This window comes from Protopterus annectens, chromosome 6.part0, assembly GCF_019279795.1.
Source record: "Protopterus annectens isolate FY-2018-M chromosome 6.part0, PAN1.0, whole genome shotgun sequence".
Classification (NCBI taxonomy): Eukaryota; Metazoa; Chordata; order Ceratodontiformes; family Protopteridae; genus Protopterus; species Protopterus annectens.
Genome location: NC_056737.1, coordinates 1,686,288,576 through 1,686,303,575, shown reverse-complemented (window position 1 = coordinate 1,686,303,575; position 15,000 = coordinate 1,686,288,576).

The window sequence follows — 15,000 nt, the reverse complement described above, 5'->3', positions numbered from 1 at the left end:
CAGGAGGTGTTCTGCAGTATGACCCAGCCTCCTCTGTCAAAATACTGACCATATATGTCATCTTACATAGCATCATATTTAGGACACAGTTGAAACAGGGAGACCCAGGACAGGGATTGCATTTCCCAGCACCACAAAGAGGGCCAGAAGACACAGATGATGGGTCAAATATGGATCCTGCAGCTTGAGATAATCATGGCAGATGGAGGTGTGCATAATAGACCACACACACACACACACACACACACACACACACACACACACACACACACACACACACACACACACAGACACACACACACATACACACACACACACACATACACCACATATTTGAAAAAAGGCGCTAAGCACATAAAAGCAGTAATGGTGATGCATACAAACTTATTAATTTGCACTTACACATGTTCTGGCTGGTACTGTGAGTATCAGACATAAGGCCCCAGACTACAACCTTCTTAGTAGCAGTAGCAAAAGTGAGTGATGAGCATGTAATGAAAAGAGAAATACTTACCTTATATTTATATACTGCAGCTCAGTAAAAGTAGACAATTGATAAAGTACACAGTACTGTCATCATTAACGTGTATGAATGATTTATGCTACATATATAAACCAAACCAACTATGAAGGTTTTAAATGGAACAAAAGGATTTTACTGCATATGATTACAACCTGTGCATCAAACCAAAGCAGATCCATGTGAAACAAACCCAAAGGGACTAGGTCAGTGCCACCATCATCCACATAGGTAATTGATCATGTATTTTTATAGAATCACAAATATATTTCCAACATACCCAACACCAAAACCCCCAGAAATTCTGGTCAAGTATCAATAAACTACTACATCCAGGTATCTCTAAAACACACACTCCTTCTAACCTCACTCTGAACATGCCTAACCAAATTGCTGATACTTTCAACAAATTTTTCTCAGACACTGTCACCACTATTGCTTCAACTTTATCTCCACAGTCCATGCAAGCACCTTATTCTCTCAACAACCCCCCCCCTCTTTCAAACTGCAACCAGTTTCAACAGATCTTATCTATACTCTTCTTACAAAACTCAAACCATGTACCCCCTCAGCTGACCTTCTCCCAGCTGAATACCTACAAATTGCAGCCAAAGTAATTGCCCTTCCTGTCTCCATATTAATGAATCGAATCATAACTGAAGGCTTTATTCCAACCCTCTGGAAAGTTTCTCATATCATTCCTCTACATAAGGGTGATAACTCTTTCAAGCTCTCCAACTTCCGTCCCATAGCCTTACTTTCTCCATTAGCTAAAATCTTGGAAAGATGTATACATCGTCAACTACTTGACCATCTTCTCCAAAACAATCTTCTAGTAGACTGCCAACACAGTTTCAGACCCTATCACAGCACTACTACAGCACTCTTGTCATTCACAGACTATATTAATAAAAATCAGAACAACAACATGCTGTCCTCAGCGCTATTCTTAGACCTCTCTAAGCCTTTGATATGGTCAATCATTCCCTCTTACTAACCATCCTCAAAGCATTTGCCTTGGACACTCAAGCTATCCAGTGGTTTAATTCCTACTTAGAAAATAGACAACAAGCAGTTCTTTGGGATAATTACATTTCATCTCTTCTTCCCATCACAACAGGAGTGCTACAAGGCTCAATACTAGGACCTCTCCTCTTTTCTATTTTTATTAACAATCTAAATATGTCCCTTCCTCAATCCATATGTATACAATATGCCGATGACTTAACACTGATATGTTCAGCATCCTCCCCAATTAAGCTTCAGACCACTACACAACAAGTCTTCACAGCAGCGGAAAACTGTTTTTTTTCAGCATTGCCTCTTACTGAATCCCAAAAAGACTAAATTATTACTTTTTACACCATCACAGAAATCTTCGACCTTTACCTTCGATATAATTTCTAACAATGGCACAATAATATCCCCTGACTCTACTACCAAACTTTTAGGTGTCACAATAGACCATAATCTCAACTTCGATGCCCATATTAACTTACCCATCAAGTCAGTCAATAGAAAACTTGGATCTCTCTACAGACTCAAACCCTTCCTTACTACCTCAGCCAGAAGGACTATAGCACAAACACACCTACTCTCTACCCTTCTTTATGCCTCACCTATTTTTACAAACTTATCAAAATCTAATTTCAATAAACTAGCAATATAATATAATAATATTACAAGATTTGCCACAAGAGCCTCTTTTCAAACCCATCATTGCTCAAATCTTAAACAACTAGAATTACAAAATCAAATACGACTACAGCAACTTACCATCACCCACAAAATCTTTTATCAACCTTCTAATACCACAATACTTAGTACCCTTATTTCTCCTTATAAAAATCTATCTTCCTTGTGCTCCGCCACAAAGCTACTAGCGGCATCCTATAAATCCAACAACAAAGCTGGGGACTGTTTGTTCTCCAACTGTATTGGACCTATCTGGAACACGCTTCCAAGTGAACTCACTGCTATTACTTCTTTACCAACTTTCAAGAAGCACCTAAAAACTTTGCTTAACTCTCAGTGGCTCTGTCCTTGTACAACTCTGACTAAACTTTTATTCCCTCTACATTTTTTTCACCCCCCTCAAACCTTTTTTAGGTTCTTTTAGTATTTTTGTTTGTACCTTCAAGAGGCAGCTAAAAACTGTGCTTAATTCCCAACATCTCTGTCCTGTACAAACCCTGACTAAACTTTCTATTCCCTCAACCTCCTTTCACCCTTAAAAAAAAAAAAAAAATCTTGCATTTTTATTTCAAGTATTGCAAAGTATTTTTCTTGGTAATACTTATGAACCAGTTTTTTTTGTAACACCTTCCTTTTGTATAATATTTCTGATCTGAATGTATAACAACTCTTGATTATATAAACCCATCTTTTTGTGGAGCTTTTCTCCCTGGGCCACTACTGAAAATGGACACATATCCAGCTAGACTACCCCGGTCAACAAATGTAAAATAAATAAATAAATAATATAAAAGTAAAGATAAGTAGTTAAGACACAAATGAGGGGATGCAATCTAACATTAAAAAAAAGTTATTGCCTCTGAATACATGCTTGACGTGCTCACTACTGTGCATCAGACATAACATGCCCAAGTCAGAAACCTCAGTAAGAGTCAGGGCAATCACAGCATCATTAGCACAAAAGGCTGAGCAAACAATAATACATAAGTAAAAGTGCTGTAATACTTTAACACCACTGATACTACTATTACTAGTACTACTACTGTTCCTGCTACAAGTATGAGCATTACAGCTAATAACATTGTTGAACTTAACCAGACTAAAACAAACAGCAATTCCACATATCTTGATGAAAACCTTTCTGACTAAGCAGTTATAAGCTGTTAACTCTGGGCATACCTGGAGAATCACTAGTGGACATCCTATATCTGTCATCCGGCTCTGCCCCCATACCCATCACAGCACTGGATAGCTACTCTGAGTTATCTGGATCCCTTATAGTCAACAGGAATTCCTCTGTCTCAGTGAGTGATGGCATTAGTAGCAGACCCATCTCCAGTCACTCTTGGTTCTCATGCCACAGTCTTGAATCGATTGATAACATTCTTTATCATACCACTGTCCCTTTGTCCAATACCCTTTTAGTGATGGACATGGCCATCCACATCATTGACCACCTGTTGCCATATATGAGAAAAAAATGATGTCAGGGATACAGAACAGCACTAGCAGTAAACAGTTTCTAAATGTAACTATAACCTACATAATGGAAGTTACATACCCCCAAGTTTCACTTATAGTATGTAGATTAACCTATCTGAGCATGATGAATATGTAATTTAGGTGTCAGCATATTATCATTCCAAATCACTCAATCTGCTTGAGGTGCTGGCCAGGTAAACATGGTGTTAGGACCTACACAATTCCATGCACATGCCTGAGCAGTACGACAGTGATCATTTAGAACTTTGGCTAAGTAATGCCTTGCAATTGTGACTCATTTGCAGTTGTAGACATTTAGTTACTTGTTTATCACTCCTTCTAGTTGGAAGTACACTTACAGAGGGTGTGTAAGAGAGAGAATAGAGTTACTGATAAGGTTTTATATAATTTACTGACTTGGGAATTAGCCTTTATAAACCTTTTAATAAAATACTGTAAGAAGCTTATGTGCTTCTGAGTACACAGTGGCTGTAATTTATGTCAGATCTATACAACATTGACATATAGAAAAATCAGCCTAACTCACTGCAAAATGTAATACATTCAAGGTACATGGGGATAAACATGGAATAATGCATGCACAAAATAGGAAATACAATCTTGTCTTGCAGACATTTGTTTGTACTTTCACATGCTTCACTATCATAATTTCTGCAAGGATCACATTCAGCAAGACTTCTGCAATGAAGGAACAAACAACAAGTGTGATAACATGGGTATATTGCTCTCTAAAAGTAAAATGTCAGAAGTACAAAGCCGAGTATATGTGCTTTACTTTCTCTACCTTAGTATGTCAGTGTTGATTTGGCAAATGTTAAGCATGACAATGTTTCATGGTAATGCCATAGTTTCATGATTCAAAAGTAGAACGAAGTATGCCTTTGTGAAAATAGTGATCCTTGCTGTCAACATTTTACTTGTATAAATTCACAAAATTGAGAAATCATCTCACTTACTCATAATTTAATCTTTTTTTGTTTCATCATTTGCACGATGCTTGACATTGCACATCAGTGACTGACAGCAATGAATACAACAGAATAACAATCTACTTCCCTAAGAAAACCCTCAAAACTTTATTTTGTCTGTGCAATGACTTAGCAGCCAGTAAGAAAAATGAGAGTCTCAGCAGTGCACTTTAATCAGCACTCTTGACAATGCTGACTGCAGAAATTTCACTGTGCCTCAACGTGTTAATGCAGTATGTTCTGAAGAATGACAAAAGCAGTGTAGGGCTTAAATCCACATTAGAGACGTTCTTATCGTAGGGTTGACAGTACATATTTATTTTCTGTAACTGAACCTGAATTATACTTGCAATATAAAATGTGAATGTTAAAAGTGTGTAGTGCATGACAAACATGATAACTGTGATTTACGTCACCTGTAGTACTCATACTAATAATTACAGTAAAAGAAAACTTGTATGTGCATTATGTCACAATAGGTCTTGTGCAAAAGTATGAGGCAGTGCAATTAGCAACATAATGACTAAGGAAATATGCAGAGTTCAGCAACATGGTTTTAAATATATGTCTGAACATGGTTTCTGAAAAATAATACTCTTAATTAATCTAAGTGTACATTGTACTAATATATGTTGTGTAGAATGTCACACCTTGTAAATTCTGTATGCCCCCTTCTCAATAAGTTTCATAACATGAATGCATCATGATGTCAAGGAAAACCAAATGTTTTCTGGTGGCAAATGCTGTTAACCATGTCAATGTTTATGGTAATGCCATAGTTGAGGGTTCAAATATAAATATTTTGAGGTCTTTGTGAAAATAGGGGTTCTTACTGGCAACATTTTACTTGCACAAGGCCACAAATATGAAAAATCATTATATTGACTTATAATGTATTTTCTTACTATTTTAGCTTCATACTTTGTGAGTCATTTGGCTAAGCACATCAAGAAACATCAGTGGTGGTCACCACTGAATTACAGTTTAATTCTCAAGGCAAAAACTCAAAAAAATATTTTGCATGCACAAAGATTAGGCCTTGAGTCACACAAATGAGAGTGCCAGTGGTGAACTTTAGTCTACAATCCAGACTCTACCAACTATAGGAAATACACTTGTTAGGTAACATTTTCAGTGGCTCAATGTGTTAATGTGTCAAGTTCCAAAGTACAGCACAAGCAGTATAGTGTTTGAATCCACATTAAGAATTGTTTTGATTTCTGGGTCTAAATGAAGTCTAGTCATTTCATGTGTTACTGTAATTCAGCCACCTGAAGTACATCTTCAAGTTATAAGATGAATGTTACAACACAAGTGTGTCTAATGGGTGCTAAACAAGTTAACCGTAATCTGTGTCAATTGCGCAACTCAATGCAATGATCATAACACTTGCATTTACATGATGTTTCAAATAGGTCTTCTGCAAAAATATGAGGCAATACAATCAGCAACAATAGGGGCTAGGGAAATCTGAGGAGTTCAGCAGCACAGGCTTAAATATATGTCCAACGTGACTTCACTGGAATAAGATTTGTTATTACCCCAAGTATATAGTTTACTGATGTATGCTGTGCAGAGTATCATGCCCTGTAAGATATGGCCACTTCCTCAACATGTATTGCAACATTAATGCATTGTTTGTTTAATATATACGACTGGTCATCAAACAAAATCAGCATTTTAAACATGTTAGTTGTTTATTTGCATGTCATTTGTCATGGAGCACTCCCAGCATGCAGGAATAACTGTATAGAAATGGCACTTTGGTTCCTATGGCAAAAATTAAAAAGAAACACATACACTAAGACTTTGCTATCAGCCTTTCAAATGTGTTTGGTTTCAGACCTCTTCAGTTAACATTACAGATGTTATAAGAAAAAAGGCAGTGGAAACTTTTACACAGGAATACATATATGTTTCAAATTATTAATCCTATTAATCCAATAAAGGAACATCTCAATGTGAAACAATTACAGGGCTATAAAAATTAGTTCTAGCTCCACTCATGTTCAGAACTGTATATCTCAGCTTTCAGTTCACTTGCAGCATTAACAGTTAATACTCTGGAAAATAATCTGATGCTCCCTTTCTCCATGGGTTTGAGCCCCAGGTGCTATCACTGACAGTTTTAACAATTTAGGTGTTACCAAGGCATTATTATGTACTACTTATGGGAAACTTATGAGAGGGCAACACTGAATGATGATAATAAAAGTCATCAGTTAGATTGTGATGCAGTGGTTGTTTGCAACAATGTTCCAGTTATGATTATCAAGCATCAGAGAGAACATACCCAGAGGAGTCAATATTTATTTATTGTATTTATTTATTTCACATTTGTTAACCGGGAAAGTCTGACTTGGAATAAAGCCAATTTTCAGTGGAGGCCCGGGGAAAAACACTCCAGACATACATCATTTGAACTGTAATTGAGATATCATCATTAAGCAGCTGATGTTGCAGTTACTGTGAAACATTTGTACTTACATTGATCTGCACACATGGCTAAATCTTACTGTCAAGTTTAACACCTAAAGTAGACATTGAGGAAATAATACACAGATTTTATTGCAACTCCATTTGTGTATTTTCACTTCCACAAATGCAGATGATTAGCTTATCTGTCATTAGACACAAGCCAATACATATGAGATATGAGTTAGGTAATAATTTCCTTCCAGTTTGGCTGCTTTTTTTTTTGTAAGACATGGCTGGAGATAGAGAAGGAAGTGCTCAGTCTAGAGCTGAAAGTTGGTATCAGGAGGAGTCCAATATCTTTGCTGGACTCCTCAGAAACCATTACAGCTGAAGGCTGTTTCAGGAAGACTATACTGGGTCTCAGTAAAAGACTGATGCTTGGAATAGCTTGGCCAAGGCTGTCATCAGTATAACATCGCGCACTCTGATGAACAATTTTGTCACAATTACAGTGACTCACAAAGGCACAAGCAGGACCTTATTTGTTAATGGTAGGAATATTTTAGAACAAAATGAGCCACCTCACTTGTTTAAGTATACTGGCCCATTAGCAGTCAATAAAATACCATATCATTACAACATATTTTTGTTTTGTTTTCTGTTCTGTAAAGCTTCTGAAGAGATAGAATGAAATAGGGATGTACTTCAGGAGAAATTACTACACCTCAGAGAGGCATAGGATAAGTACATTCCTGGTGTAAATGTCAGCAGTTTAATAGGTCAGAAATTGAAATAACTTTAACAGCTCTGAGAGAATCAGTCCATAATTGCTTGATGCAGACATAAATGAGTAGTTAAAGAGTAGGCATACTCTATATATAACAAGCATGCAAGCCTTCCCAAATCACTTTTGCATCATTGCATTAGCAGATATGTCTGTTCATTTAACTGTGTATGGGTTAAAATCCAAGGACCAGCAATTGGTATATATTACCTAAACGTTTATTATTCTGCAATCAGTTAGATTTGGAATGCATAAGGCATACCCACACTAGTCACACCATGATTTGCCTAATGTTTGTAATACTGATTAGATCGCTGCATAGTTTAACAAACATGTATGGCTTCGCATTCATATGTGCATGAGACTGATCATAAAATAGTTATGTGGCAATATGGATGGAATGTGATATATTAACATTCATTGGATTTATATTTTCTGTTTTCTCTTCCTCCAACTTATTTCTCTATTTTTTAATATATATTTTTTATAATGACACATTGACCATAATTCTTGCTACAGCATGAATAACCATTAATGTGGGCTGCTAGACCAGCCATGGGGGTTCAAAGTGCAATCCCAACTCAGGTGATTCTGGCAGCAATACCACAGGTGGCATAGACACCCAGCATTTCTGGGTCATGATCTGGCATCATTGCCTCCACAACTCTTGCATTACATGATCAAACTGCATCAAGTAGCTCTGCTTCAGGGGCTAGGGCACTGCTGTCCACCAGGAGTAGTATCAGTGGAGGTGATGATTATGTCACATGACAAGAGCTGACAGTGCTGGTGGAGGAGAAAAGCCTGCGTGCCCACACTGACATCATATAAAAAAATCCTGCATTGGATAGCCAAATCAATGCCCCATCTGTCACTGCTGAAGGTGTCTGGCACAGGTAACAGTGATGTTCAGAGTGTGAGGACTCTCATCTGGATGAGGATGAGGATGTTTCCTACCTATCCCTAATCATGCTGTCCCCCAGCCATTTGGGTCCATCACCATCCTTATCTGTCTTGTTTGTCCCACAATACTGTGCTTGCTACCTACCCTGCCCTACCTACCTGATCATCTTATTCCTAACTATCTTCCCCAGCATTCCTCTCTTTCAGTCTTTGGAGAGGGCTGTTTTAAACTGAGTGTCTCTGATTTTGGGGGCTCTACATTCTTCTGGTATGGTTATGGGCCTTTTTGGGGGTGAGAGGGGGGGTGAAGTTTGCACTGAACCTGTCTGCCAGGATGTTGGCGATATCAGTACGTTCAGTGTATTTTGTGCCATTCTGCACTAACTCCAAGCAGATCTGAGCATTGCCACTTAGATTCTTGACATAGCTAAAGAATGCCTTGTGGTTACCTTTGGAGTCTTTGGCAATGTTTTCTTTCGAAGCTCACCTTGGATGATTTTATGAGGGATTGTAGTTTCTTGCTGATATTGATCAGGGATGTCTTCCCTTCTTGAGATTTTACTCTTTTCTGTACTACTTTCCTCCTTCTATTGTATAGCTTGTTTATAGCAGGGGTCCAGCAGACTGGTTTCCTTTTCTTGGAGGAGTGAGTCTTGGTTTTGCTTGGGATAACATGATCCATGCATTCTTGTAGGTGCCCATAGAATGCATTAGTAAAGGATTTTGCAGCTTGGACAGCATTATCCTTTAGCATGGAGGCTTTAAAACTTTCCACCTCAGTCTTAAGTAACATGAAGTTTGCTTTTGAAAAGTTTTTCACAGTGGTTTCCTTGTCCAGGGGTGGGGGGTGTGGATATCCAAAGTGATTTGTTTATGGTCAGATCTAACCAGCAAGGAGTTGAACTCCGATGTGGAACACCGGTCGCCCATGTAAGTGATGAACACGCCCAATATGTTGTCACCTCTGGTGGGAGTGTAGACCAGTTTATCCAGGGAGTTTGAGTTTATAAATTCGAGGAAATGTAGGGTAAGGGAGTTAGTACTTGAGTAGTTCTCCAAGTTAATGTTTGGGTAATTGAAATTGTCCAATATTAGGGTGTTTGGTATGATCTTTATGTTTCCCAGTGTTTCCAGAAACGTGGAATGGGGGTCCTGGGACATGGTGGGTGATCTGTAGCAAGCTACAATTTGAATTGCAGTTTTGCCCATTGTTAGTTGCATGTGGATGATCTCTGAATTATTGTGCTGTGCCACTAGCCTGGAGGTGTGGGTATCTTTGATGAATATGGATACGCCCCTGGCTTTTGTATTTAGGCCCGGGTTCTGTGACTGAAATGTATGGTATGAGTTGTAGCCTAGTAGTGCTGGTTTGCTCTCTGGAGCCTTAAACCAGATTTCTGTTACTGCAAATATATTAATTTTCTCCATACTGAGGAGTGCCTTGAGTTCGTGGATTTTGAGGTTTAGACTTCTGGCATTGAGTAGCATTACCCTCAGTTTTTTGTTACTTGTGCTATTTATGTCAGTGGGTTAGTCTTTTGAGCCTTGCTTAAAAAAGGTACTATGGGGGTTGCAAGAGCCTTGGCCAGTATTCGAAAGCCTAAGGATGACAGGTGCAAGCCGTCTCTAGCGAAGCAGCGTGGCTTGTCAAGCATGTCATCCCAGGCGGACAGACACTGGATCTCATTTGAATGACACCAAAAACTTAGCCAATTGTTGAAATTGATAATCTTTCTTTATACCGTGGTATCACTCTTGGTGAGGGCAAGAAGCTACTCAGGGTCAGGGTCATACCTGCCTGGGCTACGTGATCAGAGAGCTCTTCCATGTCTCTTTTCATGTAGTCCAGGGAGGTATGGCTCAGGTTATTCACACCAACATGGACAATGACAGAGTCATATTTGTACTTGTTCTCGAGTGACCTGAGTGCTTGCATTATGTGGCGGATACTGACACCTGACAGGCATCTAACAGTAACCTCCTTATTCAGCCTAGTGAGTGGGACATCAGTGTGCCTGACTATAGCGGCACCTATTACTAGTATGTTAGGTATGTTATTTTGCCTTAAGGGCTGTGATTGCGTGGCACGCTGGTTTTGTGAAGTATGTGTTTCATGGTTTGTGCTGGGTGGTGAAGGCTGCTTGGATGTCTGCTTTGGAGGTCTTTGTTGCTTTTGCAGATTTTTATTTAGAGTCTCCGAGTATGTTTTCGTGTATTCATGTGTGTTTTTTTGCCGGTGCTGGTTTAATGAGTCTTGTGACACTGGTGGTGTAATGCCAGTATTTCCCTTCTCCTCTTGACTGTCTGATCCACTTTTGGGTTGAGAGAGCTTAGCCTCCAGTTTGGCTGTATAATTGTATCTCTCACATGTATTAGTGCTTGGTGGTAGGAGGAGAGGGTTGCCTGTGTATGTGAGGCAGTTGTAACATTGCCTCAAAATGCCCAGATTCACCAGTTGGACTGGAGAGTACACCTGAAACTGCCCTTTGGACATGCCTGGACAGGTGCAGTGAACTGTTTTACTGAATGGCTGGTAAGGTCAAATAGAGAGCCTTGTCCTTCTGTACAGTATGGGGGGGGGGGCTCTAGTGCTAGGGTTTATAAGTGCTTGTTATGAGTTTTGAGGAAGTGCAGGGTTGAGAATAGAATGGCTTGAGTGCTTAAGTTGAAAGTTTGTCTAGTTCCAAGAGAAAAATTGATGAGGAGACTTTATTGAGCCAGGAATTGTTATACCCTGGCTAACTGGTGCTGCCCGGCGTACAAAACCAGGTAAATGCGAATTTTATAGCAGGGAAATGAAAGAGATAGAAATTAGCCCAAAATGGCCTATAAACTACTAATTTCTGGGCTGAAACCACTCCTCCAGGAACAGATAGGCTGCTCAAACTCCCCTCTCTCACAGGTGAACAGTGAAACTTCCTTCTATACAAGTAAGGTATGGGCAAACACAGAGATTTGTAACACAGCCCTGAATTCAGCACTAACCTGAAAACTGGACTATACTAGCTTAGAAAGGTAGGAAACAAGTTTTGTTTTTTTTCAGAAAATAAAGCAGATAGAATAAAAAAAACACTTTAAATGCACATAAAAGAATACTCATTGTTATATATCTCAGATCAGACTTGTAGTCAATGCTACTAGTAATAAAGTAAGACGAAACACAAATACAGTCATAGCAGATGAATAAAGTGATTTTAAAACAATAGAAAACAAACTGATTTAAACAAGTTACCCAATTAACCATAAAAAAGCTCAAAGCTGAGCCCTTTTCTAGCAGTCTTCAAACAAGCAAGCTCTAAATGCACACTTTTGCCACTAGGGTGCAGGGGAACCTTCTCCAAAAAAGATGGCCTAGATCAGTGCTCAAGTTATACAAACAAAGCTAGATTCAACAGGCCTGAATCTGGTCTATGCTACAGCAACAAGGCGCACCAATTTCAGAAAGAAACAGTTCAAATAAGCAGGCACAATAAGCCTGTGACCAGAAATTCCCAGCTCAGAAGGGCAGAATCCAGCCTCTCCTCCCACAAGAGTGCAGACCACAAACCTTCTTAATGTAGAATAACTGGCCTGAAGCCCAAGTGCTTAAACCAGAACTAATACACTTTTAGAATAGCAGACACTGAGCCTTCAATCAGCAATTCCCAGCTTAGAAGGATGAAAGCTACCTCTCCTGCCACAACAGTGCAGACCACAAACCTTCTTATTGTAAAACAACAGGTATGAAGCCCAAGTGCTTAAACCAAAAGACTTAGAATAACAGTTACAATTTAATCAGGCTACTACCAAGCAGTAATAAATGCAGTAGAATAAATAAAATTGAGTACTTTTAAGAAGAGGCAAAACCAAAATAAAGTAGGAGGAAACACAAATACAGTAAAAACAGATGAAGTGATGTTATGACTTATTGCTGCAGTATGTTGTAAATTGTGATCAACACATTGCTGTTTTGTCTGCCTGACAAAACACATTCCTATTCACCCAAACATGTAATGTACACTACAACTATATGTTGTGTAATATTTTTTATAAAACTTATCTTGTGGTTTCTTCAATTGATACAATGTTCTCTACACTGAAGACATTCGCAAGTGTTCAAATCCACCAATGACTAGCTAGTTTGAGTGTCAGACCTCTCAATTATCTCTGTTTTGGAGGAACATTCCTGTTTTCTGGCCAGATTTAGGATGTCCTTAATTTTGGAGGCTTATCCCTATTTTCAGACTTTATTTACTCTTTCAAAGAATTGTCTCAATCACTCTCATCACACATGACTTTTGAATAGTCTAGTGTATAGAAAACTATACTACATGACCAACATACTAGTCAACAATAATTTAAAGATAGAGGACACACATCTTACAATTCCCATTTTTGATGGAAAAATAAATGACCTTGTTGAGGAGAATTTTGTGATGATGTTAAAGTCTACAGATTTGCACTGTCTCTTTAAGTATGTGCTTGTATTTTTATTCATCATTTTTGTTACTCTGTTTTTAAGCATGAGTAGTATCCCACATGCCTACTGGAAATGAAAAGATTTATGGGCCATTTGGGATTCAAATTATATACTAATTATATGTCCATATTTTTAGCTAGATGTTCCTATTTTCAAGGGCCTTTGTTCCTATTTTAGATTTCTGCATGTTGAGAGGTATGATCAATGTTTGTGACTGTAGTGACAGGTTGGACTGGCATATGCAACTGATTTGGTGTGTACATTTCCACTTCCAAGAAACATTTACACCAGGAGAGGTCTTCACCAACCATTTCAGCCCCTTTTAGCCCAGACATCTGCTTTGTAACACAGTGAGGTAATCCCTTTAAATATATTCTGTCTCAGACATGTGATAAAGCTTCTTCCTTGCTTAAAGCAGCTAATACATGGAAAAAACAGTGTACTTAGATATGTGTTTAAGTCCAGCAATGACTAACTAGTGTGACTGTAATGGCAGGTAGGACTGGCATATGGAAATGACCTGTGCACTTCTTTCAAGAGAAAAATTTACACAAGGAGAGGACATCCCAAACCATTTCTTCCTCTTTTAGACAATCTATTTTTAAACACAGTGATGAGGTCATCACTTCAAATATATTCTGTCTCACACTTGAAGTAAGCCTTTGTAAGCCTTTCTTCTGTGGAGTGAGCAGCTAATACAGAAATCTCTAGACTGTGTACTTACGTAGATATTTGAATCCATCAATGACTAACTGGTGTGTGTGACTATGGTGACAGGTCAGACTGACATATGCAACAGATCTGGTGTGTACACTTCCACTCAGGTGAAAAAGTTACACTGGAAGAGATCTTTCCCAACAATGTCAGTCCCTTTTATCCCAAGCATCTGAGATAATCCCTTCAAATATGTTCTGTCTCAGACTTGTAATAAGACCACATCTGTGTTGTGAGCAATTAATACATACAGTTAATACATACATATCTAGATTGTGGGGTCATTTTTCCCACATAAAAAATTACATTTGTCACAAGTTGCTAAATAAACCAAATTAACAGTTTTACCAATTAAATTAAGCACTTAAGTAGGACCACTTCATTTTTACAGGATATATAAATGTGTTATCCTTTTAATATAACTATAAAATTGACAATTAAAATATTGTACAGTAGACCTCATTAAAACATTAGATGGAAGAAGCAACATTTCTCTTTATAGCAGAGTTTTTGTTTGAGATTCATTTCTCTCTTATGTATAACTGTCCGAATAATAACAATGTTTTGAATCTCAGAAATAGAAGTAACAGTAGACCAGTTATTGCAAATAATATTTTAATAGAATTAGCATGTCTATTAAATTTTGCAGCATAATGAAAAAATTGTATAGACTTCTGAGTCCTAGATAAGGAGCATCATCAGATAAAAAATAATGTTTCACAACATTCTTACATTAATTTACAACTCTTAACTTATTCATTTCTAATATTTCTTCATTAAAAGTTCTACCACTAAACGGTCTGGTCATATTGTCAATCTCTGCAATAAAATCATTATCTTTGATATTTGATCTACATGCTCTCAAATACTGACTACATACTATATCATTATTAGTATATCTTGGATGTACATTATCGTAACGCAAGTATTTGCATGCTTGGCATCCTTCTTATAAATTTAGTTTCTAACTTTCCATTTTCTATGTCAGTGCAAAAATCTAAATAATTTGAGCAATTGATTGAAAAGGAAGTTTTAA